The following is a 25,509-nucleotide window of genomic DNA, read 5'->3' as shown; positions in this document are numbered from 1 at the left end:
AGATGATAAATGGGTGGTTTCAGTGCCCTTTCATATCTTTTATTATATTCTGTTCCTCTGTTAAAAAAAAAAAAAGAAATCTGCACACTCAGCATCTTCTCCGATGGTGCCAGACGATGACACAGCTTAACTGTTAAACTTTAAAAGTTGAAACAAATTAAGAGATGAGTATTGGTATCGGGAGAGCTTTTACAGTCACATTGATGGGCATGTTCTATTCGCTTGAGAAACTGGCTAGACTAAAAAAAGAACATTAAATTGCACGCACATCTAATCCCTAGTCTACACATGAGGGTCTCTTTGTATAATGCTAGCATATTATGGTTTAGTAGCTCTTGCACTGTCTAAAAAGCAATTTGAGCTGGCTCTCTTAGATGGAGAGGTGGTTGCACTGGACTCTACAGGCAAATAAAATGATGAATTTTTGGCAGTCGTCTGTATAAATTTATGAAACGATCTACACAGATTCTGTGAAAAATGCTGACCTCCTTCTTAAGACTAATATGGACTGTTTGATCATATATTGCAGTATATTGTACTCTTTAGTCCAGTGGTCCCCAACCAGTAGCTCGCAAGCAACATATTGCTCACCCAGCCCCTTGGATGTTGCTCCCAGTGGCCTAAAAGCAGGTGCTTATTTTTGAATTCCAGGCTTAGAGGCAAGTTTTGATTGCATAAAAACCAGATGTACTGCCAAACAGAGCCTCATCTAGGCTACCAGTCCCCACAGGGGCCACCAAACAGTTAATCGCAGCCCTTATTTGACATCTCTATGGACTTTCTCATGCTTGTGTTGCTCACCAACTCTTTTTACATTTAAAAAAATGAGTAAAAAAAGTTGGGGACCCCTGCTCCAGTCTATACTAATGATAAACTTATATACTCACCACCCTTGTTCAGTAGACATTGCAATTGCCAACCCTATTGAACCATTACTCTAGATAAAGCTATTCATCTAATATTAGCTGCTACTCTGGTCAATAGACAGTGTAGCCACTGACCTTTCTTCATCATAGTTCTCTAGACAAATGTACTTAATCCCCCATTAGACCAACTCTGAGCTGCAGACATTGCTACCACAACCCTCCTGCACCATCACCATCATCATTTATCCCTTTATCTCACACTCTGGTCAATAGACAACGTAGTCACCAGCTCTCCTGTACCCTAGTTCTCTATACAAACCTACTCAATCCCTCATTAGTCCAACTCTGGGCAGCAGGCAGTGCAAACACCAATTGTCCTGCACCATCACTCTCTACACAAACCTACTCATTCTAGACCATGATTCTCTAGAAACGTTTAATGTTCATGTCTCTGGAGTTTTCAGCTCAGATCCTGGTGCAGATTCTGAACTGTTACAATTTGCTCTATTAGTTGATACATTTCTCAGCAGCACCTGTGGGACATCAGCAACTATTGTATCCGTTCTAACAGCTGCCTATTAAGAGGTTGTTCACCTTTAAATTAACTATTGCTATGATGTGTAGAGAATTATATTTTGAGATCATTTGCAATCTTTTTTTTTTCTGTGGTTTTTGAGCAATTTAGCTTTTTATTCAGCAGCTCTCCAGTTTGCAAATTCAGCAATCTGTTTGCTAGGATCCAAGTTAGCCTAGCAACCATGCATTGATTTGAATAAGAGACTGGAAAATGAATAGGAGGGTTTGAATAGAAATATGAGTAATAAAAAGTAACAATAACAATAAATGTGTAGCCTTACAGAGCTTTTAGTTTGTAGATGGGTTAAGTGACCCCCATTTGAAAGCAGGAAAAAGTCATGTGAAGTAGACAAATAATCCAAAATTATAAGTTGCTAGGGCCCTAAATTACGCTAGTAACAATGCATTAATTTGAATAATAGACATGAATAGGAGTGGACCTGAATAGAAAGATGAGTTATAAAAGTAGCAATAACTATGAACTTGTAACCTTACAGAGCATTTGTTTTTAGATGGGGTCAGTGACCCTCATTTAATAGTTGGAAAAGTATAAGAAGAAGGCAAGTAATTCAAAAACTATAAAAAAATATTGGTGACAACCAAGTGAAATGTTGCTTAGAACTGGCCATTCTATAACATACTAAAAGTTAATTAAAGGTGAACAACCCCTTTATTGAAACTTGGGGATTCTGCTTAGCAGGGCCAAAGATAAGAAATTCATCAACTAAATGTATCAACAGTTTACAGTGTCGGTGACACCCAAATTTGCTTTAGAAAGACATAAAAAGTAATGACCCTAAACTGCAAAATGTTGCCATTGTAGGACCTGTGCTCAACCTGTACCCAAGTCTTGTTCCGTACAGTACTTCTGTACTTGCCTTTGGTTCCAAGACAGGAAATCTATGGGAGCAGAGGAGGAGTGTACTGCCCCAAATTTCCAAATGGCCAAATTTCAACCAAACCCAAACCCAACCGGTGGTCACCCATCGAGTCTCTGCAGGTTTCCCATGATATAATAAACTGAAGCTTTTAACATTCAAATGGAGCATATTCATCATTACGTTCTTTAATTAACAATTTACATTGCATTTTTGCATTGAAGGGTATCAGCCACTTCCAAGCTCATACCCATATTATGGAAGTATTGCCATTGGCTAGTGCCCATCAAATGGATTGTTTTGGGGAATGTGTGCAGTTCTTTAAGACACAGGGTTGTGCCTGCTTAATGTGCAGGACAAGGGGTAGGTCTGGGGGTTTATTATACATGGGCTGTGATGTTGACCAACATAGGAGAACAGTGTCAGCTTCCATGGGGCTGTCTTTAAGTTGTGGCACAAGTCGTAAACTCTAGATCACATTACTGCTGTTGCATGCTCCCACTTACCCAAGAAATCAATTTACTGAGGGAATGTAGATTGTAGAAATCTGTCCCCTAATGCTCCCAAAGCTACTCGTACTCGTTTCTTGAAGGACCTGAGTTCATCTTGGGATAGACATAGACTAGGCCACTGTGTAGGGTGACTACCAGCTTCTTGGAACTTTTCTAGGCTACAACCTTTGCAGCGCTCATACTACATAAGTAACTTTTGTGTGAAACATGCAGTACTATAGATATACATAGTATACAATTCTCTTCCTGTAGCCTTTCTTTAGGACACACATTATCTTGAAGAGATTCTTCAACATTTCAGACAATCCATTTGTCACTCTAATATGCCTCTTCCTTCAGTGATTCCTTCCATTTCAAGTAGGGATGCACCGAATCCAGGATTCGGTTTGGGATTCGGCCAGAATTCTGCCTTTTTCAACAGGATTCGGATTCGGCCAAATCCTTTTGCCCGGCATATGCAAATTAGGGTCAGTTGGGAACTTGCTTGACTTTTTGTCACAAAACAAGGAAGTAAAAAATGGTCTCCCCTTCCCAAATTAGGATTCAGTCCGGTATTCGGACAAATCTTTCGCAAAGGATTCGGAGGTTCGGATGAATCAAAAATAGTGGATTGGGTGCATCTCTAATTTCAAGGACATTTACATGTGGTCCTTGACTACTTTAAAGGGCCACAGTCTATATTATGATAGCACAGTACAATACTTTTTTATTATCAAGGAAAGATATCTAGCTTCGTAGAAACTGTGTTAATGTATATTCAGCATGGAGGGCTGTCTGTACAGTTAATTAATGAAACATCATTGTATTGACGTTAATCAATTGTAACAATAGGAATTCTCTTCTGTAATATACCAGCAAACACATGTTTCCTCCATAAAGTCTGTGCCTGCAGCACACAAAGACTTACCCATTGGGCCCTATAGGAACAGGACCTAAGCATTGAGCGTCCACACGCTGGGAGTAATTGTTATCAGTAGTAAAGAAGGAGCTAGGACTGGCAGCTTTGAAGGGTGGATGGCTTGACATCACTGGGGGAGCAATCAACCCCCCCCCCCAATATGGCAGTTTGATAGTAAAATACAAAAATATGAAGGCACATTTACAATTGCAAGAGTAGTGTACAAAAGGATGGTGCCTCACAATTCCCTCACTGCAATAGGAAATATTCATGCTAGTATCTTTATCATAAGCATTTACTAATTCATCAATATTATTATTATCCATCGCATTTCCCTGTCCTCCAAACAGTTCAGCTGTATCTGAAGCACTTAATGTTTTTTTTCCTGGGTCTGTTTTCTATCATTTTCAGAGCCAGACACTAATGTGAATACAATATCAATGGGTTTAGCAAAAGGCAGTTAAAATAACACGGGAGACTTGACAGCCTTTTGCTACTTGCACATGACAAGTCTGGAGAGCTGGATGCTTAAGGCTGAAGGATCACTTATTGACTTCTTTTTTTTTAGCAATGGAGAAACATGCAATGCATTATCCTAGCTGCACATTATCTCAGACTGTAGAAAAGGAGCTGGGCATTAGATCAGCACCTATACTGCACCCAGTTAATAGACGTGTGGTTAGGGGTCTAATTTTGCTGCATGGTCAGGACCTGTAACCATTACAAATATTGGAGAGTTAATACAATCAGTGCAATGTAGTGAAACGTGCTGGGAAGGCATGGGTGCAGCTCCACTCAGCATTGCCTCAGTGACATTTGTTTGGATACCTGAGAACCGCTATTAAAAGTAACATTCTACCAGGCACATATTATACAAACCTGCACACTGTATCATGTTCCCTGGCATGGAACTCATGAATAATCATTGTTTCTGAATGGAAAATACACAACAGATGCGTGCTGTTAATATCCTTCTATTTACCATTCATTTGTATTAATTTATTTTGCAGTTTATCTTTGTCCATTCTCCGGCATCCAAAATTAGCTTCATTCCTGACAAATTTGTGGCTTTCCTCAGCTGAGCATTCTGGGATATATAGTCCAACAAGGTTCAGGTAATGGAAGATATTGCATTGCTCTGGGTGTAGGGCTATAATGGCCCTGTTAGAGTTTTAGAAGTTTTTTTTTTTTTTTTTAAAGGATTAAGGGGGTTATTTATCAAGGTCCGAAAATCCGAACCTCTAATAATTCGTGGTTTTCGAGGGAAGAAAAAAAACTAAGAATTTTTTTGTGATTTATTAAAGTCCGATGGTCTAAAAACTCAGAATCCGAAACCCCGGCTTCTAAAAGCTCTCAAGGTCCTGTATAAATCAATGGGGAAGGTCTGCGCTGATGTCCGTACCGATATCCGATGAGATTTGTGGTTTCTGAGATTTTTGCGCAGAAACCACTAACAATTCAGAGTTTTCAGGGAAAGCTCCGAAATTTGCTCGACCCTATTTTTCCAGGCTTTTATCTTCATAAATAAGGTCCATTTGGGCAATTGGAGTTGCTCAGATTTTTAACTTAGAAATACTCAGATAAATTCGGACCTTGATAAATAACCCCCAAAGTGTTGAATTTTGTTAAGCTGAAAGTATCACTGGGAAGGAAGCAGGGCCCCAAACACTTAACACCTACACCTGCATGGGGACATCTCTGCTGCACTAAGAGCCTTCAGAGCAACGGCACAAACATGAGCCGGCAATGCAACTGTCAGCTTTCAGATATTGCTTTTCACAGTCTGTGGGGACACCCCAACTCAGCTGGCTCCTCAAGGCTGTTGGGCACGCTGGGAGTTGCAGTCTAACAGAAGCCAGAGGGTTGTCTTGGATTTATTTTTACAGCACCACAAATATATACAATACTTTCAAAGACGTAAACACAAACAGGGGTAAAGATATTATAATATTCAGTATGCAGTTGGAATAAAGTGAAGAGCTAACAATCTGTTTTCTGATCTACAGATACACAAACTCAGAGATACAACCACACACTACTCAGTCCTTACTACTTTAGCAAAGTGTGAGCTTAATAGTTATGAATTGGCTACAATTGAATCAGGTGCTACATGCCCTTGTTGCCGCAACAATGTTGGAATTCTCTGAAAAAAACACTGCATTATGGGGAAAAAACATGGTGATTGCACTGGAAACTGTGCTTTGCTCACTCCACTTGCAGCAGTAAATGACCCCAATAATCTGATAAGGCCTATATAAAAAGAGAAACGGGCTGCCACTGGATACCTGTGGCTGAGCTAGTGGTAAAGCTGAGTAGGAGGGGAACTCCATAATTGGTACATGATTGTAGACTCTCCTGTGCATATTCCAATTAGGGAGGGGGCGAACAGACTATAAATACAACCTTGCACTTTGTATATGAGTTTGCCACTATACCCCCTGCCCTGTCTTTTTAAGATTGGAGCATGCGCTGAGCGCAATGAGACGTTCATCCCAACACTGCATGCACAGCTGTTTACCGTGGTTATCTGAGGACACCACTTTCTGTGGCAAATGGTGCAATATATATATATATATATATATATATATATATATATATATATATATATATATATATATATATAGGTAGAATGCAGGATGCCGGCACAGCACGTATACTGGTGCCTGGGTGCAATAAGCCCAAAAGGTAAATGTAGAGGAGAAGGAGGCTCGCGCTCACAAAATAAAGGTGTTTATTTCAGCTAACATTTCAGCTAAAAGTGAGAAAGGCTAGAGCGCTAGCCAAAACGTTAGCTATTTTTGATTTAAATAAACACCTTTATTTTTTCTAAAAGAACAACAGAAAATATTGGCGACAATATACCTAGAATGTATGACATATTTATTAAAAAGAGTTCATGTACAAACATGACCGATGCCACTTACACTGTTGGGTTGGGAGAGGTTTGGGGACAAATTTACTAAAGGGCAAAGTGGGAAATTCGCCAGCGTGACGTCATTTCGCCACTTTGCCGATTTAACTGCTGGCATAAATTCGCTAGCGAAGTGGACCTACTCTAGCTTTACTTCTCACCGTTATGCCAGGTGAAGTTGCGCTATGGTGAAGGGACGTAACTACACTAATTCACTAACTTGCGCATTTTACTGAACGTTACCTCTTGCGCCAGACTTGCCTTCACCACCTCAGACCAGGCGATGTGCAATAGAGTAGATAGGGATTGCTTTAAAAAAAGTTGACATTTTTTCTAAATCCCAAAAAACACTGGCGTCTTTTCCTTTTTTAAGGGTGATAGGCTGGAAAAAAAATCATAAATTATTTTGGGGCTACCCTCCTTCCCCCCTACATTTCTTAACATATGGCACATAAACGATACAGTGGGCACTTGTATAGGGCAAAATAACAACTCTATTTTATTTCATGAACCTTTCCCAGGCTTGTGTAATGTAATGTATTTGCTGCTACATATATGTCCATTGTACTTTAACTTGGCACCGTATGCAAATTAGGCATCGCTAGCGTAACTTCACTTTGCTTGACGAATTAATGGTAGCGCAACTTCGCTACCTTTCTCCCTGAGCGCAACTTCAGATTTTAGTGAATTTGAGCGGCCCTGGCGAAACTACACCTGGTGAAGTGCGGCGAAGCCATCGATAGCGCATTTTTGGCTAATAGTGAATTTGCCCCGTAGTCATTTATATTTGCTTTGGGCATAAGTGGAAAAGCAATTTTAGGAGGGGAGGGGTCAGTGTCCAATTCTGGAGTGCCCAGTTCAAGACTGTCCGCAGCCCGGTACTGGGCCGCAGCCTGGTGGTTGGGGACCCCTGAAGTAAATGTATCAATTTAGAACAGTTTACAGGGTCGGCGACCCCCCCTCCCAGAGCTGCTTTAGGAGGTGAAAAATTAAACTTCAATATTAGAAATAGTGTGACACATAGAAAATAGAAAGTAATTGGAAAAAGTCGGTTTTCTGGTTATGTATTTGAAAACAAGTAGTTGTTTGAAGGTGAACAATCCCTTTAATATTTTCTACCCCAGCAGGGGTACAGATGCAACATTAAGCCCAGCAGGTGCCATTGCTCATGGGTCTATCAGGCACAAAACACCTTGGCTCTAATATAGAAGGTTGCTGGCTGCCATCTATCTGCTGGAGAGCAGAAGGGAGAGAAAGTGGATTCCAGGACAGGCTCCAGTTATTCTCAGCCTGCAGTGGGGATGAGAGAGAGAGAGAGAGAGAAAGGAGAGATTCCCAGGGGCAGTGCAGAGCCAATCCAGTAGGAAGGGGAGAGCTCTCTCTCTCTCTCTCTCTCTCTCTCTCTCTCTCTTTCTCTCTCATTCACACACACACTGAGCAATGGGATCAGACACTGGGATCGTTGTGACCCAGAAATTGGTCCAGATGTGCAAGTAAAGGGCCGACCCTGGGGAGGGAGGGTCGGACAGGCTGGAGGAGCAGTGACTCGGCGAATTGCAGCTGCCGATTAACAGGAAGGGGATGAATGATGATTTGATTTCTGCTCTGGCTCCTGACTCGAGTCTGCCGGCATTCCTGCTCGGATACACAGCGCGGACAGGTAAGCGCCCACTGCAGAGCTTCAGGCGATTATTATCGCTGCTGCTGCTGCTGCTGCTGCTTCTGCCCAAATTGGCAGCACAGGGGTGGGACAGGCAGACAACTCCCACCTCCCCGTGTGAGAGGAAGAAGCATGTGGGGACTGGGGAGAGCCCGTCTGTAATTAGAGAGGTTGCCACACTCGTGCCCATTGCTGCTGCTGCTGCTGACACGCCAGCCTGGAGGAGACACAAGTAAGGGCTTTATTCTGATTATTTGTAATAACAATAACAATAGAGCAGGCGGCGGCTGTTGTGCCAACACTGGGCTCATCATTCAATTCGGCTGGAAATGCAGAAACCTCCAGACAATAACGTGCGCCAGGAGCTGCTCCCCAACTGCGCATCCGCCGCTATCTGCACATTGTCTCGGCGCACACTCGGATCAGGGGCAGCAGGGGAACCTCTTGCTTTTGCTCTGGGGCTTTTACTGTACCTGCAGGAGGGACCCATTGCCTTCCACTGGCTCCCACAATAACGCACATTGGCAGGTAGGAGAGAGGGACTGGCAGAAGGGAGGGATTGTTTCAGATAAAATGGAATTCACAGGGCAGGGGACCCAAATATCAGGAGATGGAATGGAGCTGTGAATAGGAAAAGGCAGGACAGGGGACCCAATGGAACACTGACTGTAGTGCAGGAGATACGATTGAGCCCATCAGGAGACAAGATAGAACTGTAAGGAACACTTACTGACTCTAGGACAGGAGACACAATGGAACACTGGATGGGATTATGTAGGACAGGGAACCTGAAGAACACTGACTTGGACAAGACATAAAAAAGATTTAGGCAGGAGAAGAACACTGACTAGGGTGCAGGATCTAACATGGAACACTAAGTAGAATATGCAGGTTAGAAAAACTCTATCTACAGGGAAGGAGATCCGAGATAGGATAGGATGGTGATTGGGACTAGGTAGAACAAGGGACAAATTGGAACACTGGACAGTAAATGAACTTGTACTGAATGGAACAACTGAGCAGTGCAGGGAATATAGTGGGACACTGGCAGGAACAGATTGGAGTGTTGCGTGGAGTTGGGCGGCACAGGTGATCATACTGGAACACACGGTGAAGCTGAGCAGGACAGGGATCATTGTGGGAAACTTAGTGGAACTATTTAGGGCAAGGAATCATAGTGGAAAACTGAGTGGAAGTAGGCAGGGCAGGGATCGTAGAGGGGAACTAGGTAAGCAGAGCATTTATTGCAGCACCCAATGAAACTAGATAGGACAGGAGACAGAATGGAACACCTAACCAAACTATTCAGGACAAAGAACACACACTTAATGGGAATAGTTAGAACACAGGGGTGTAACTACAGAGGAAGCAGATCCTGTGGCTGCAGGGGCCCAGGAGGCTCTAATTAATGAGCAATTTTAATATATATTAGTAAAACAGGACAACCTCTGGAGAGTTTGGGGCCCCTCAAATGATTTTGCTGTGGGGCCCAGTAGCATCGAGTTATGCCACTGTTAGGACTGACAATAGACAGAGCTCATAGAGAGTATAAGCATTGCAGGGTTATAATGGAATGGTAAATAATGACAGACATTACATAGGATAAAGTGACTCATGGGACTAGTCAGGAACTGGACACTGAAGGGTTCCCAGCAGAGAAGACAGAATTATTTTTTTTCTGCAGGATATAGAATTAAAAAATGATACCGAATTAGACAAGATGGGAGAGACAATTAAATGGATCACTATATAGTGGACAGAACAGTGAATGGAATTAAGCAGGGCAAGAAATACAACGAGACACTGAATGAATGGAAGATAGAGCTCGGCTAGGTAGGATGATGTGGGATGGAGTAAAATGGATCAGCACAGAAGGGAATTGGGATACTGGCAGCACAAAAGCAACACCATTATCACTATGAACCAGATAACTCTACCTGTAATAAAAAGCCATACAATGATGCAGCATAGAGGCCTTTGAGATATTATGGGCTGAGATGAACTGCTTATGGTTAATTTATTATTTAATGTGTCTGCAAGTTTTTGGCAAATTGATTTTTTTAAAAAAAAAGATTTCTGTCTCTATACAGTCCAGCCCCGTGTGACCTAAATTTGTGCTGCTTGTGACAGCCGGTAGACATTCAGGACAATATGCAAGACTGAATCTGAGCTGCCTTCATGGGGAAACATGGAACAAGTTAATACAGGCAAATGTTTCAAGGGCTGGGGTACAAAAGGTACCCCTGAAACACAACTGATTAATGCTGACTGTGCATCAGATATTTGGTTATGTGTGGCATTCTCTTAAAAATGTATAGGCAGAATAGTAGGATAAATACTCATTAGAGACTGAGATATGTCTATTAGGTGCTGCCAGTTTAGTGTGTGTGTGTGGGAGGATACCTTGTCTGTTAATGCAGTTCATGCATGGAATTAAACAATGAGGCATCATCCCTGCAACACACAGAAGTCACACGACTCACTGGAGCAAATGCAGAAATTGTGTACACTGAAGTGGGCCTGATAATGTCCCTAATATTATGGCAGCCCCCTGGGGTGATTATTTGAGCAGCCTGAATAATGTACACCATATCAGTTCTTGCCAGTGTTCTGTTCAGTAATACTGCTTTGTTTGTTCGCTTTGATTTTTATACTGAGTGCCAGGGTTTCATCTGCAAAACAATTTGAGCTGCCTGTGGCTTGTACAACGCACCCCCAGTGGGCTAACTGTCAGTTGCGCTGATCTGATCTAATCTTTGATTGTAACGAAAATACCCAACTGGACCCTTAACTCGCCCCTGCCAGTAGGAGATCAGCAGTTCAGTATCTAGAGATGAATTCCATCCCTGCATTTGTACTCACCTTTGTCGTTTCTATAATGCTTTCTGATACCTGTTGCTATTTCTTTTGTGATCCCGTGTCTTAACCCATCATTTACACGCACACGGATGTACGCTGTGCATCACGCTATTATTCCTCCTTTACTGATATAAGTGGCAATAAATGTATTGGGCTGCGGCAGGGGTTTTGGTCTCCTAATTTGTTGAGAACATCCATTGTGATCATCATCATCATCATCATTTATTTACATAGTGCTAGCAAGTTACCCGGCACTTTATGATAAATTATAACAGGGGTTACAGAATAAAAAGAGAATCTTGAAGCAAGAGCTTACAATCTAAAGCTCCTGAAACGTGGTTCTGTTGTAAACTGTTTGGACTGTCATGGAATGCATTAAGTTGTTTTGGGGTATTTCTTGTACCCCAGTAGAGAAAGGATAGATGATTGTTGGAAACAAATGCTTAGGTGATGATTCCATAGTATATATATTTCATGTATAGACAGAGGTTTGGCATGTATAGGCAGCATAGGATGTATAGGCAGTATAGGATGCTATTATTATGTAACCACCACCGAGAATGGAACACACAAATAAACACACGCAATCATATCCCATCTTCCCCACTGGTTTTCCAAGATTTTCCTTTATACATATATGATCTATTGCAGGTCACCTATTAAATGCTACACGTCCCTTTTTTTTTAAAATTAATATATCACAGGATAGTTTTGTCCACAGACCCAGTTTAGCTTTCTAATATTTTATTTTCTAGGGAAAGAGGTTGTTCTCAGTCTGGTGCTAAATTGATTTTGTAGTCTGTGCCATTTCCTAAAAGCTATATTATTATTACCATGTAACAAAAAGAGAAGGTTTCCCGTTGCCTCTGAGATATTGAGTGAATACAATGAAACGTTCCGTTTGGAATATTTTGACACATGCTTTTTATCCAATCGTTACAATATGTTATTTTGTTCTCCATTGACTTGGCTGTGTCTGGTGTATTCTCCTTCATTGATGGCTGCGTTTTTCTTGCTAAATGTGATTTCTTCTTTTTATTTATTTTTTTAACATATTCTTCTCAATGCTGTAATGTTGGCTGTTAGCGTTCCCTACCAGTAGCCTATTTAACTAGCTGTATGGAAATGAAGCAAAACCAGATTACTAGGGGTTTTGGTGCTTTAAGACATTGTGGGAGGTATTGACAGAAAATAGATCTTCCTCTTGGATTGTACATTTCACGTAATGTAAAAGCAAAGCAAGGCTATATTGGATTTCTTTAGATTATAGACAAGGATTAATAGTGTGCATCAAAACAACCAGACAAAACATAATTAAGTTACAATCCAGACTTAAAGCAAGTAATATGGAGTATTGCTGATTTCGGATATTAGACTTAGTTTGGCATCTTCTTAGAGGTTTTCAAGTCGCCTCTTTGTGGTGTAACATTCTTCCTCCTTAGCCAATAACCAAGTTAGAACTAGGGAACTTGCAGTATCCAGAATTTAACCTTTAAATGAACTCTTAGTATGTTATACAATATCCAATTTAAATTGGTCTTCATTATTTATTTTTTTATACATTTTTTTTTATTATTTGCCTTCTTTTGATGCTTTCCAATTTTCCAATAGGGATCACTGACCCCCATCTAAAAAACAAATCCTTTGCAAAGCTACTCATTTATTTTTACTGCTGCTTTTCATTACTCATCTTTCTTTTCATGTCCTCTCCTATTCATATTCCAGTCACTTTTTCAAATCAATGCATGGTTGCTAGGGTAGTTTGGACCCAAGCAATCAGTTTGCTGAAATTGCAATCTGGAGAGCTGCTGAATTAAAAGCTAAATAACTCAAAAACCACAAATAATAAAACATGAAATCAATTGCAAATTGCCTCAGAATATCACTCTCTACATCATACTAAAAGTTAACTCAAAGTTGAACATCCCCTTTAATGCACTTCAAATACAGGCCTTGATCCTTGGTCCTCCTTTCCACTTTTGTCAATGCACGACTCCATTAAAATAAATAATTCTGCAGTCTGCAGGGCTGCCCAGGAGCCAATGAAAGTCTGAAGCACTCATTTGCTATTAGTGTGTAGCATAATTAATATAACTCTTGACTTTTAATGCAGAGAACCACTGTTCCAAAATATAGTTATGACATCCCTATGCAGACTATGCAGTCATTCCAGGCAGCTAGATAGTTACCCATTTAGCTCCAAGCCAGGAAGGATGTACCCCACCCCACCCTACTATCCCACTTTTTCATCTGAATGTTAAAAGTAGGGCTGAGGAGAGTTCAAGCTAGACTTACCTTATCTAATTTGGAAAACTTAAAGTGCTATTTAATTTAATTGAACCACTGAAAATTATGGGGCTGTGCCTGGAGCAGAGATAAGGGAGGCTCAGCCACTTAGGGTGGGATTTGGGAGGTGTTCCTATTTCTCCTCCAAGATAGACCTTAAAAGTTTACATCAATAAGGGAGAAAACGTACTTGATGCGCTAGATCAAGGGCCCCAACCTTTTTACCAGTAAACTTGTAAAAAGAGTTGAGGAGCAACACAAGCATGAAATAAGATCCTGTGGTCCCAAATAAAGGCTGTGATTGGCTATTTTGTAGCCTCTTTGTGCACTGGCAGCCCACATGAGGCTCTGTTTGGCAGTACACCTGGTTTCATGCAACCAAAACTTGCCTCCAAGCCAGATATTCAAAAAATAAGCACTTGCTTTGAGGCCACTGGGAGCAACAGTCAATATGTTGATGAGCAACATGGTGCTCGAGATCCACTGGTTGGGGATCACTGTCCTAAATATTCTTAGAACTCTGGCTGAATGACTGATACATCAATGTGTTCTTGTATCTGTGATCTAAGCTCGGACCTGGTCTGATATCCATCCCATTCCCAGGCAGACTCTGTTCTCCCAAACCTTCTTACTGGAGGCATCGCATGTATGCCATGATCAGAAATTTCATTTGCTCATAAGTACCCTGTAAACTGGAGGATCAGACATTACCTGGGGACATTTAGAGGAGACACAAACCCTTAAAGGAGAAGGAAAGTCGGCTAGCACTTGGGGTGCCAAATGTTAGGCACCCCCAAGTGATTGTATTTACTTACCTGAAACCCCGGACCGGTGTTCCTATCAGCAGAAAATTGCACCGGCCCGGGGTTATACCAGTGAGCACCATGGAGAGATCTTCTTCCTGCTTCCTCTTTCTTCGAACGGATGTGCATGCACTGTAGAACAGAAAGCTGAACTTTATTAAAAACGTTGGCTATTTCATTCTACTGCGTATGCGTTTGCCCGGGGAAAACCCCCAGGCCGGTGCAGTTTTCTGCCAATAGAAGCACCAGCCGGGGTTTCAGGTAAGTCACTACAATCACTTGAGGGTGCCCAACATGTGGCACCCCCAAGTGCTAGCAGACTTTCCTTCTCCTTTAATAAAAAAAACTCCTACCCCCCTACCCTACATAGATCCCCCTCCCCCCCAGCCTAGCTGCCCCCGGGGAAATGCCCCCAACTCTTTACTTAACCCTCTGTGCAGATTCTGTCCAGCGGCATTCACGGGCACCATCTTCAGCTGATTCTGTAATCTTCGGAATGAGACCGGCGCTTTTCGTGAGTCTCAGCGCATTCGCAGTTGTCGCAAAACAGATAATTGCTCCAACTGGGCATTCGCCGATTTGCTGATTTCATTCCAAAGATCACAGAAGAGAAGAAGATGGTGCCGGTGAACTCTGCTGGACAGAATCTGCACAGAGGGTAAGTAAAGAGTTAGGGGCATTTGCCCGGGGGGGGCAGCTAGGCTGGGGAGGGGGAAGTGGAAGTGGGGTCTATTTAGGGTAGGGGGGGGGTAGGGTTTTTTTTTACTAAGTAGGGTTTGTTACTCCTTTATAAAATGGGCTTGAGCTGAAAAAGTCCGACAACTATTTGTTATCAGCTTAAAGGGAATGCCAACCCAAGAAATAATGTTTTGCCTAATAAAAGAAAACATAATTCTAATCAGCTTTGCAATATACATTTATAACAAATGTTCTATAGATACGCGTATATGTATTGCTATTGAGTGTCTGTCCCTTTCTATTCTCTGCACTGGTGGCTCAGACTGTTGATACAATGTAAGACAAGGCAGCTGATTAACAGACCTGTCTTTGCTGGAGAACTAAGACTTTTGCAACATTGTTTAAAAAGTAACAACCAGGAGTCAAGCAATAAAAGCACCGAAAATGCTTAATAAATGTATATTTGAAAGTTGCTTAGAATTATGTTTTCTTTTACTAGCCACATTTTTATTTTGGGGTTGACTTGCCCTTTAATGTGTATAGATCACAATATAACTTTTGGGCACCACTGGTCAAAAACTTCCTTGTGCTCTTCTGCTTACAGCTGGTGCTATGTTGGGCCCTTTGCATACACAGCTACTTTGCTTGTGAGACGTTCCAGGCATGAGAATTCTCCCCTACTGCCTATGCTACAATGAAGATTGGACACGCTGACACATTTGACATTTTCCCTCAGCATTACATATGTTGCTATTACTCTTTTTGTTGTACACGCAGTACAGTCTTTTGAAAGTCATAACTGAATTATAAGCACAATCAGTCACGGCTGAGATGGGGAATGAATGATCCAGCCTGACACTTTGTGCTGTATCCCAGTGTCGTCTCTTAAGGAAGGAGCTGACAGTTAATGGGAATGCAGAAAAGTAAAGTGAGTGCCCCAGAAATCGGGGAATATATAGGAAGCCTGGCGCGTTCTGACGAAATAACATAAAAATGACATGGAACTGCTTTATATCTGATAACGAATTCCAGCAACCCGTGCGTTAATGAAATGTAAATTGCTGGATTGAACAGAAAGCTTTATTCTCCATGGGAAGAGCAGGTTTGACAATGCCTCCTGTTATCTCCTGTTGTTGTCAGTTGGAGTTAGAGGTGAAAGCGGATTAATCTGCTCTCTTCATACAGAATGAGGCCCTGAGTGTGAGGGGTGTGTAACTAAGCAACTAAAACTACGCTGGGAGTTGCAGGAGTTAATCTCAGCTATTTCAGAGAGTTTTGTCATATGCAATAGTAATAAAATGCATCAGAAAAGCAGACAAAGCAAGGCTTCCCATGTTGTTCCGCACACTGACTTCAAATTTACTTCCGATTAGTGACGTGCGGATAGGGAATCCCTGCATGGAGAGATCAATGTGGCGCAATCACACCTCTCCCAGAATAAAGCCAGACGCTATAATTCTTAGGGACAATTTTGAATACTATTTTGAATACTAGCAAATAATCAGTATAGGAGGGCTGCTGAAAGGGGAGCTGTCACCCGAAAAAAATATTACAAATCCTATTTTATCAAGTTAAGGCCCCCATACACGGGCCGATTAAAACTTGGCAATAGACCAAGTCGGCAGCTTATTGGGGCCATCCGAGGGGCTTCCCCGATCGACATCTACCCGAAAGTAGGCGCGATCCGGCTGCCCGTATTGGATGCATTATGATCCGATAGTTGGGCCCTAGGGCCCATGCAGTGGCGTAACTACCGGGGGAGCAGGGGGTGCAATTGGGCCAGGGCCCGCACCCCGCAGGGCCCCCCAGCAGTCACTCGCCCACTGGATTCTGCAGCAGCCGCACGGACGATGGTGGGGGCGGGGCCCGGCTGCACGGCCCGCACCAGGGCCCGCCCCACCTAGTTCCGTCACTGGGCCCATGATCGGATCAGCCCGATATCGCCCACTTCAATGCGGGCATATCGGGGAGAGATCCACTCGTTTGGCGACATCGCCAAATGAGCGGATCTATATGGTCACCTTTAGTCAAGCAAAATAAACTTTAATTACATTATATAAATGATTTGAATCTTTTTTTCTTTTGTCTGTGAACTCATAATTAAAGCAATCAGTCAGGATGCATTTTGTGGACACTGTTATTAAGACAAGCCTTGTATAATCTCACAATCTTGTTTGTGCACCAGAATGGGGGACCTGATGTCCATCCCCATGTACTGGTTACACAATTAAATGGTGAAGAGAACTGGGGGAATGTGGGGAGAGCAGTGACATCTAATAAGTGCTGAATGGAAAGTGAAAGTAGTTGCCTGCCCCACCTAAGAATGGTTTAATAAAAAAAAAAATTTGATTTCATGTTTAAGTTGAAAATGACTGTTATTATACAGTATTTCATGTCTGGGTGACAGGTGCATATAAAGGGGACCTGTAACCCAGACACAAAAATCTGTATAACAAAAGTCCTTTTCAAATTAAACATGAAATCCAATTTCTATTTTTTATTAAAGCATTCATAGCTGTTGTAAGCTCATTTAAAAATCTCAGCTGTCAATCAAATAGTGTCTGCCAATCCACTATGCCTTAGTCATAGAGGCGGGGCAGACAATTACTTTCACTTTCCATTCAGCACTTCCTAGATGTCACTGCTCTCCCCACATTCCCCCAGTTCTCTTCACCATTTAATTGTGTAGCCAGGGCATGGGGATGGACATCAGGTCCCCCATTCTGGTGCACAAACAAGATTCTGAGATGATGCAAGACTTGTCTTAATAACAGTGTCCACAAAATGGCTCCTGCCTGCTTGTTATAATTATGAATTCCCAGACTGAAGGAAACAAGGTTCAAATAATTTATATAGTGTAATTAAAGTTCATTTTACTTGACTAATGTGATAAAATAGGATTTTGAACAATTTTTGTGGGTGACGGGTCCCCTTTAAAGGGGTGGTTCACCTTTAAGATAACTTTTAGTTTGTTATAGAATAACTAATTCTTAGAAACCTTTCAATTGGCCTTCATAAAAATTTTTTTTATAGTTTAGAATTATTTGCCTTCTTCCGACTTCCAAATGGGGGTCACTGACCACATCTTAAAACAAATGCTCTGTAAGGCTACACATTTATTGTTGTTGCTTTTTATTACTCATCAATTCAAACCCTCTCCTATTCATAGTCCATTTTTTTTATTCAAATCAATGCATGGTTACTCAGATGCTTCACCTCTTGAATGGAATTCAATTGAATTTCAGAATTGACCAATCAACACCTCCCTCTGAAGATAATCCCATTAATTGAATGACCATATCATCCCATTAACTGAATGTACCTCCATATCTGAGGTTCCTAGAAATTGTGTAGAAACACCTTTATTGTGGTTAAGATCAGAAGATATACAGTAAGTACAAGCATTTGCTCTATTTACTTCATATTCCACGGATCTTTAACACCAGAGTTTCTAGGTGTTGCTGTAATACATCCCCAGCATTCTCCAAAAGCCTTTAAAGGGTAGGTTCACCTTTACATTAACTTTTAGTATGTTATAGAATGGTTCATTTTAAGCAACTTTTCAATTGGCTTTTATTTTTTCCTTATTTGCCTTTTTCTTCTAAATTTCTAACTTTGGAATGGAGTCTCCGACCTCTTCTAAAAAACAAATGTTCTATTAGGATATAAAGGTATTGTTATTTCTACTTTTTATTACTCGTGTTTTTATTCAGGTCCTATACATATTCCAGTCTGTTATTCAAATCAAATCAATTGCTAAGGTAGTTTGAAACATAGCAACCATATTGCTGAAATTGCAAGCTGGAGAGCTGAATAAAAAGCTAAATAAGCCAAAACAAATAAAAAAATGAAAACGAAATGCAGATTGTCTCAGAATATCACTCTCTCTACATCATACTAAAAGTGAATTTAAAGGTGAACAAACCCTTTAACTGGGATTTGTGGATCAGTGATGGCTGTTGTGCTAGAGCAGGGGTCCCCAACCTTTTTTTACCCGTGAGCCACATTCAAATGTAAAAAGAGTTGGAGAGCAACACAAGCATAAAATAGTCCCTTGGGGTGCCAAATAAGGGCGGTGATTGGCTCTTTGGTTGCCCCTATGTGGACTGGCAGCCTACAAGAGGCTCTACTTGGTACTATACTTGGTAATTATGCAATTAAAACTTGCTTCCAAGCCTGGAATTCAAAAATAAGCTACTGCTTTGAGGACACTGGGAGCAACATCCAAGGGGTTGGAGAGCAACATGTTGCTCGCGAGCTACTGGTTGGGGATCACTGTGCTAGAGGCTGAAAAACCTTGATCTGTTGAAAGTCAGGAGAAGACATCCTTACAAGGGTTGTATAACAACTTCCGAGTATATGAGCAGGTCAGCAACAAATTGGAGTGACCTGTGATTTTTTTGGGGGATCACATATGCTTTTGGGTGCAAGAAAAATTACCAAGAGTAGGCAGTGGGCCAAATTTCCTTTAATGCTTGTAGGTACCACCTTTAAACTGACTATGAAAATAACCCTTCTAGCAGAATTATTAGCCTTCACTGAAATTTGGGTCAGTATTTTCTCAAAATCATTTAACACTAATATTTGGCCAGGAAATGGCTTTTTTCCATTGTCACTCCAACAAAATGTTGTTAGTTTATAAATCACAATAATCTTCATCATATTATAAGGACTAACGCATGATAGGCTCTGTAGCCTTCCAAAGTCAGGGTTTTATTCTTAAAGCAATATTGCGCCATAAAATTCTTCAGCAATAGTGATGGGTGAATTTGGGGCGTTTCGCTTTGCCGAAAAATTTGCGAAACGGCTCCAGCGTCTCATTTTTGACGCCGGCGTTCACTGCGTTTTTGCAAATTTATGTGCCAGTGACGAATTGCGTGAATTTGCCGCAAATCCGCCCCTGGTGAATAAATTCGCCCGTCACTATTCAGCAACATAAAATGCAAAAGAATTCTCCAATAAGGAGCTAGTTTTCCCAGCACCAGTTAAATATGTACTCCCTCATGAAGTTTCATTCCAGCTTAATATCACTTGGCACAAACATCTCCATAGGTATGATAGGTGCAAGATTTTATTGCATTACCCCATTTGTGCATCCAGGAAAATATACTGGCCTCCCTAGATTATTATTCTCATGGAGTGTTATTTTTCTCATGGAGTACAAGGCACCATTAACATAACAATACAATTGTACAGAATGAATAATAAGGTGTATGTAGTGGACCCCCATGTGACCTGTACAAGTCACATGACTAGTAGAATGCCTTTGCTGATTAAAGCGCACAGCAGGTAATGTAGTAATAATTGCAGTTTTCTCCAGGTCCAGTAACCAATAGCAAACAAAGGAATGCTGGTTTTTAAACAGGTCACCAGTAGTTACTAGCTGGCGATTGATGGTATGGTATGGGTTACTAGACATGGTGCAAAGTCTGCATGTTTTATTACATTAGCCTCAATTAATAAAAGTTCGCCCAGGTGCAGTAACTCATTGCATCCAATTAGCACTATTGCACTCATTGCCCTAGCGATGCTGCCCCCCTTTGACCCGCTCTGACCCCGACGCCCCTGTTTGGCCGAATAGTAAAATTGTGGATTCGGTGCATCCCTAGCAATTATATAACTTCCAACCCAAACACAAAATACAATTTTTTATAAAATTTCCCTGCGCTGCTCAGTAGCACTGTTTTAAGCCAGATTGTCCTTTATACAATTGTGTAATAATATAGAGCTGGCGTATTGAGCGCAACATCTGTTTTGCTTGCACTGCACAACACGGTCTCCCTCTGATCTCTCTCGGCTTCTCACTGGATGTAACCTGGTGCCATTCACAATATAGGATCTGCCCCGGATACAACTGTATTGTCATTAGAAACAAAAGGGATATGAGTCACCCTTCCACCTAAATAGACAAATTAGATTAGGGGAACTAATACTTGAGGTTGCAATTAATTGATATATGCCTGCTGCTTTAGCTCAGGTAAGGGGCTGCTTTTCTGTTTGGTTGTACAGCAGCCTTGGGATTTTCTGCAGGAGTGGAATTATTTTAACAGTTGAGGATCCCAGTGCAGGAGTATTTGTAGTGCTCAGGGTCAGGAAAGACAGCCTAAGGCCATTGAGATGTTAGCAACTACAAATCCCAATAGTATTCAGCTCTTGGTGGGATTTTGTAAGCAGTGGTGATGTCCAGGTTTGCTCTGCTTAAGGCTTGTGACACATGGGCAGATTCGGGGAGATTTAGTCGCCTGGCGACTAATCGCCTCTTCTTCTGGGCTACAATCTCCCTGAACATCCTTCCTGTGTCTTCCCGTCCGCTATAATGAAAAGTCACCTGCGCTAAAGCAATTGCCTGGCAACTTATTGCCTCTTCTTCTGGGCCACAATCTCCCCGAACTGCCTTCGCGTGTCTTCCCTTCCGCTATAATGAAAAGTCACCTGCGCTAAAGCAACCTCGTGAGGCAACTTCGGTGACTTCAGAAAACGAATCGCCCTGTGTTTCTTTATAGCGGACAGGAAGACACGAAAGGCAGTTCGGGGAGATTGCCACCCAGAAGAAGAGGAGATTAGTCACCAGGTGACTAAATCTCCCCGAATCAGAACAGAAAATGAATGAAACAATACTGCTTCTTTATGTAAACTCTGACCTACCACACACCAACTGCACTTGCCTCTGCATGTTTTTTGGTTGTTATACCTGAGAATATGCACAGGATCCCTAAAGCATGGGAAACACCAGGAGGTTCTTTAAGTTGGCTGTATCACTGCTTGACCATAATATCTTTTATTTTATAGCTTCAATATATTATCCATATCCAGGTTTTTGATGGAGATCCCCTTTAAACACCACTATATCAGAGACAAAACCCGTTGCTTCACATTATGAAACCTTCAATTATAAAAGCTTAGTTACCATGTTTGCAGTAAAGCACATTGCCCAGTGGTTGCAGCCTCAGGTTCACCACTTTTTCCTCCTGGAATGGAACGCAAAGAATGGCACCTTGCTCTAAATTTAGTGGGAGACATATGGGCATCAGCTGGAATGCTGCTTAACATGCACAGGCTTGGGTGCTTCAGGGGTTGCAAGGTGAAGCATAACACTGTATGTACGAACAGTACGTAGCTTTTTAAAGTAATTAAAATATCTTGCCCTGCATTGGTAAAAGTTATGTGTTTGCTTTAGAACATCTCCTATATTTTATATAAATGTAGCCATGGAGGCAGCCATTCAAGCTCAAAAAGGTGGAAAGGTACAGCTTACTTAAGGTGGCCATACACGGATAGATCCGCTCGTTTGGCGATGTCGCCAAACGAGCGGATCTCCCTCCGATATGCCCACCTTGAGGTGGGCAATATCGGGCTGATCCGATCGTGGGCCCAAGGGCCCAACGATCGGATCCTAGCGTTCGCCAAACGGGCGGTCGGATCGCGGGACCGCATCAACGAACAGATGCGGCCGCGATCCGACGGGATTTTTAATCCCATCCGATCGAGATCTGGCCGACTTTCGGCCAGATCTCGATCGGGGAAGCCCGTCGGGGGCCCCCATACACGGGCCAATAAGCTGCCGACACGGTCTGTCGGCAGCTTTTATGGCCCGTGTATGGCCACCTTAAGTGTGTAACAGAGTACAATGGGATTGTACAGACTGCATCTGTTATCTGCTATGTCATCTGTGCTTTGAATGGCTGCCCCCCTGGCTACACAGCAGCTTGTTTATATAAACTATAGTAGTCTTTCTAAATAAAACACATCAGTTGTACTAGTGCAGGGAAACCCTAATTACATTTAAACACTTTCATTTTTTGGTGTTACTATCCCTTTAAAGTACTTAAAGGAGAATTTAACCTGTTGTTTAAAAAACCCATCCCCCCCACTCTGGGTAGACTGGGTCCTAGGCTATAGCCTAGAGGAGCCTGTGGATTAATCTGCCCTGATGACTTGGAGAAATTAAAGGGATTTATTGTTTTGATTTATTAAAATCAATGTGTTTGCTGGCCTTGGTCAACCAACTTTAGATTAGCTGTAACTTCGGAATCAGTTATATACTGTAATTACAAACACTACTAACTGATATGCCTGGAAAAATCTATACGGGTAATTTATTATAACCTGGGGCAGAAGTGCTAGAGCCTTAAGGAGCCCAAGAGCAACTATTTCCTTCCCACTCACCCGTTATGAATTCAGTGCTGCATTTGTGGGAGCAGCAGGAGCAGCAGGTATGGTACCTGTTATCCAGAATGCTCTGGACCGGGGTTTTCTGGATAATGGATCTTTCTGTAATTTGACTCTACTATAAAATCATTAAAACATCAAAAAAAACCCCAATAGGCTGGTTTTGCTGAACTGGACACTAGTGATGGGCGAATAAATTAATTATTATTTATTATTAATTAATAAATTAATAAATCTTCTGCGTCAATTTCCGTTTTTCACGATGTTTTCGTAAAAATGTTTGATTTTAAAGATTTTTTCATGAAAACCTTCAAATTACACAATTTTTGAGTGAAATCCTTCAAATTTCACGATTTTTATGTGAAAACCTTCAAATTTCACGATTTTTGAGTGAAAACGTCAGAATCTTACGATTTTTTCGTGAAAACGTTCGAATTTCAAGATTTTTTCAGGAACTTTCCTATTTCATTTTTCGCTGTTTTGCGAATTTTGCGGGAAATTGGCAATTTTTTTGGCGAAGCAAAACGGGACAAATTCGCCCATAACTACTGGACACAATTGCTTTACATGCAGTGCAATTGCATCAAAAGCAGCAGCTGTTTGCATCTGAATAAACGCTGCATTGTAGGGGAAAAACATAGATTGTGCTTGAAATTGCACTTAACTCTCTGGGCATACATGTGCCCTAAAAGCTTTTTTTTATCTGGAACCCTCCAATAATACTGCCAAGTCCAAAATGCTGTTTAAAACATTTTCCTTGTATAGAGAGAAAGAGAGGCTTACGTTTCTCCACAGTCCAAAAGTCTGACCTTTAAAGGGGAATTTAAGCAGGGCCATATATAGATAATAACAAAAAAGCCTCATTTTGTAGGTGCTTTTACCCTGATGAAATGAACTTAGGCAATAGGAATTTTATTCACTAATGAATAAAACTGTTCTAAGTAAAATGTCACTGTTCCCTTAAGTGATGAGGACAAAGAGAAATCTCTATATAATGTGACAGAGCACTTACCTCTTTTAATGGAAACCTTAAGCAGTTTGCCATTATGAGGGAGGCAGGACTACGTGCCATTCTGATTCGGTGTGGAAATGAAATGGTACAATAGTAAATGTAAAAGTGGGTGGTATTTTCTAACCTTTCCCAGTATTTGTGCATTCTGAAGCAGCCGCTGATTGTCTTCATTTCAAGCTGAGCTTGTGATTTAACAACACAGTTGGCATCTGTTGGGTTCTCTCGGCGCTATATCAGAGTCAGTCCCTGCTGGAATTTTGTTACAGATATTTAATGCCGGGATAGGAACATGATTACTAAAATATCAAGATGGCCTTCTTGCGAGTTCAAGTAGACAAATACAAGAGTCCTCTGCACTCAACCCATTATCAATATATTTAAGACAGAGACATTTTGTGCATACTGCTACTAAAAAATGCCTTACCCTTTAAACAAAACAGGGATTGTTTGTCCATATATTGCAATATATTTAAGCTGGCCAACTACGTCAAAGTCATCCCATATCTGGCCAGTCCTACAGTCAATTTTCATCTGATTCATTAAGAATTCTATTGCTTCATTATACATTTTACAAAGGGACTAAGTTTTACCTGCAATTTACTTGAGTAAGGTTGGGGGCCTCTAATCTAGACATTGACAGTGTGACAGGGTGCAACTTGCAATTAACAGCCACAAGCTGCCATATTTTTTGCAAATTGCAGCCTGCCCGCTTGAATACAGCACTGCTTGCATTCCACTGATTTCAAAGAACTAGGGGGCAAATTTACTAAACGGCGAAGTGACTAACGCTGGCGAAAATTCACTTGAGAAGTAGATTGACTCTTGCACTTCTTCGCACTCTAACGCCAGGCTAATCTTTGCTCTGGCGAATGGACGTAACTACGCAAATTCACTAAGATGCGGAATTTACTGAACGTTACCTCTTGCAGCAGACTTGTCTTCGCCAAATCAGACCAGGCTTTAGTAGAATTTTTTCTAGGTCCAAAAAAACACTGGCGACTTTCCAGTTTTTCAGGGTGATAGGCTGCAAAAGATCGGAATTTTTTTAGGGTACCCAGCTTCCCCCCTACATTTCCTAATCTGGCACATAAACTATACACTGGGCTCATGTGTAGGGCAATATATCAACTCTATTTTATTAAGGTTCCCTGGGCTTGTGTAATGTAATGTATTTGCTGCAACATATACGTCCATTGAAATTTAACTTCCCGCCGTATGCAAATTAGCCAAGCGCAACTTCGCTTTGCTTGCCGAATTAACGCCATCGTTCGGCGCCCTGGACGCAACTTCGCATTTTAGTGAATTAGCGTTGTCCTGGCGAATTTTCGCCTGGCGAAGTTGGCAATGTGAGCAAAGCCGTCGCTGGCGAATTTCCTTAGGTTAGTGAATTTGCCCCTTAGT

General features: G+C 41.5%; 1 protein-coding gene across 7 annotated transcripts in view; it reads left to right on the top strand.

Moving 5' to 3' along the window:
• The first annotated feature begins 8,001 nt into the window (after positions 1–8,001).
• LOC108696722 (synaptotagmin-C) overlaps positions 8,002–25,509 on the top strand; it is a 142,257-nt gene continuing 124,749 nt past the window's right edge. For 5 of the 7 annotated variants that reach the window (XM_018226326.2, XM_041569594.1, XM_041569595.1 and 2 more), the window contains exon 1: positions 8,003–8,301. The gene's annotated coding sequence lies outside the window, so the exon portion shown is untranslated. Of the gene's footprint in view, positions 8,302–8,375; positions 8,534–25,509 lie in introns of those variants that run through there. The other 2 variants (XM_041569600.1, XM_041569597.1) reach the window with 2 other exon arrangements.

This window comes from Xenopus laevis, chromosome 7L, assembly GCF_017654675.1.
Source record: "Xenopus laevis strain J_2021 chromosome 7L, Xenopus_laevis_v10.1, whole genome shotgun sequence".
In the NCBI taxonomy this organism is placed as follows: domain Eukaryota; kingdom Metazoa; phylum Chordata; class Amphibia; order Anura; family Pipidae; genus Xenopus; species Xenopus laevis.
This window is presented reverse-complemented; position numbering and strand designations above follow the sequence as displayed.